General features: G+C 43.3%; 1 non-coding gene across 1 annotated transcript; it reads right to left on the bottom strand.

The window, feature by feature from the left end:
* Positions 1-1,595: 1,595 nt before the first annotated feature.
* LOC121275579 lies at positions 1,596-1,790 on the bottom strand. The gene has a single exon (XR_005942523.1). It is a non-coding gene; the product is annotated as a U2 spliceosomal RNA (small nuclear RNA).
* Between the last annotated feature and the right edge of the window lie 455 nt (positions 1,791-2,245).

Genomic DNA, 2,245 nt, shown 5'->3' with positions numbered 1-2,245 from the left:
TGCTTATGTGCAGTTGTGAAACATGTCGGTGTGTTTTTCCACCAACATGGGCGGATGATCCAGCATGGGGGGTTGATTCTGGCGGGCTGGCCTTGTAATGATATGCAGATGTATTACAATGAGGACCAACCATTAATGACTTAGGTGAGAGAAGTGAACGTACTATCGCCAAGTTTGCGGATGACACAAAAATAAGTGGGAAGGCCAGTGGTGAGGATGACACAAAGAGTCTATAGAGGGATAGAGACAGGTTAAGTGAATGGGCAAAAACTTGGAAGATGGATTAAAGTGTGGGAAAGTGTGAGCTTTTGCAATTTGGCAGGAAGAATAGTGGAGCTGAATATTATTTAAATAGAGAAAGACTGCAGAGAGCTGCAGCACAGAGGGATTTGGAAGTCCTCATGCATGAATGCCTAAAAAGCTAACATACAAGTTCAGCAGGGAATAGGGAAGGCAAATGGAATGTTGGCCTTTATTTCAAAGGGAATGGTGTATAAGAATAAGGAAGTCTTGCTAAAACTATACAAGGCACTAGTTAGACCACACCTAGAATACTGTGAACAGTTTTGGTCCACTTATCTAAGGAAAGATATACTGGCATTGCGGGCAGACTGATCCCAGGTTTCAAGGGATTTTCTTATGAGGAGAGGTTGAGTAGGTTGGGTCTGTACTCATTGGAGTTTAGAAGAATGAGAGGTGACATTACTGAAACATATAAGATTCATAGGGGGCTTGACAGGTAAATGCTGAGAAGTTGTTTCCCTTTGTGGGAGAGTCTAGGATTAGAGGGCATAATCTCAGAGTAAAGGGCTGCCCATTTAAGACAGAGATGAGGAGGAATTCCTTCTCTCAGAGGATAGTGAATCTGTGGAATTCTTTACTGCAGAGGGCTGTAGAGGCTGGGTTGTTAATATATTCAAGGCTGAGATAGACAGATTTTTAATCAGTAAGGGAATCAAGGGTTGTGGGGAAAAGGCAGGAAAGTGGAATTGAGGATTTTCAGATCAGCCATGATCACATTGAACGGCGGAGCAGACTCGATGGGCTGAATGACCTACTTCTGCTCTTACGTCTTATGGTCTTATGGAGGTTCCTGATGTTCACCGATGGGAAATTCGGTCCGCCATTGACAGGAAGAGGGGACAACATCGTGAAACTGATTTTTGGCCTTTTCGCCATATTGTCCACTTATGCCGTTGAACATGCCCAACACCAGCAGGCACAGGAAATTCCGTCCCTAGAGTGGGACTTGTGAACTCATAACCTCTAATTCAGAGGCAGGAGCATTACCATTAAGCCAAGTGATACATCAGCAAATATGATATGAACTTCAGAGAACAAATTTGTAATCTTTTGATGTTTAAATGAAACCTAGTTAAACTTTGACTGAAAACTAAAAGGAACTTCTAAAACACTCAAGTACAATAGCTGGGATTTTTGCTTAAATGCGAGGGCATGGATGGAGGCAGGCAGATGTTTAAACCTGTCTCTTGAGTCGATGTGCTGGTTTCCCGATGCTAAACCATCTGAAATTTTAAAAGGCTCTGAGGAGAGCAGGGAGAGGCAACCTGCCCAAATGGCTGATTAAGGGTGTTTTATTTTTCTTTATTTCCCTGGAGACACCGCAGATACCAGGTTGATGCGTGGAGTGGAAGGGACAAGCCCCTGTTCCATCTCCTTGTACCAAAAATCAATTTAATATTTGGCCCCCAAGTAGGGGACGCATCAGATATTAAACTGTTAAGAACAGATGCTACACTTGATCTTAGCCAAAGGGCCGAGATTGTTGTCAGCTTGTTAAGGGCCAGTTTGGAATTTTCTAATTAAGGAATGGGATCCATGCAGGGTCTCAACTTTGACAGGGAAAAGGAAGCATTAGCACAGCACAGAGCAAATCAGGACAGCAGCAAAAGGCACCATAATTGAGGGAAGGCTTAGAGAAGATCCTCATTCAGAGGCAATCAGCAATAACATCAGGAGAATTATCTGTAATATCCTGAAGATCCTGTGACACCTTCATCCTTTGGCTGTTGTACATGCCGGTGATCTTCATGGAACCATCGGAAATTAAAGAACAAAGAACAAAGAAAAGTACAGCACAGGAACAGGCCCTTCGGCCCTACAAACCTACGCTGATCATATTGCCCATCAACTAAAACATTTTGCACTTCCGGGGTCTGTATCCCTCTATTCCCATCCTTTCATGTATTTGTCAAGCTGCCTCTTAAACACCACTATCGTACCT

Source organism: Carcharodon carcharias, chromosome 2 (assembly GCF_017639515.1).
Source record: "Carcharodon carcharias isolate sCarCar2 chromosome 2, sCarCar2.pri, whole genome shotgun sequence".
Classification (NCBI taxonomy): domain Eukaryota; kingdom Metazoa; phylum Chordata; class Chondrichthyes; order Lamniformes; family Lamnidae; genus Carcharodon; species Carcharodon carcharias.
The sequence above is the reverse complement of the archived record's forward strand: the minus strand, read 5'-3'. Positions and strand labels throughout refer to the sequence as shown.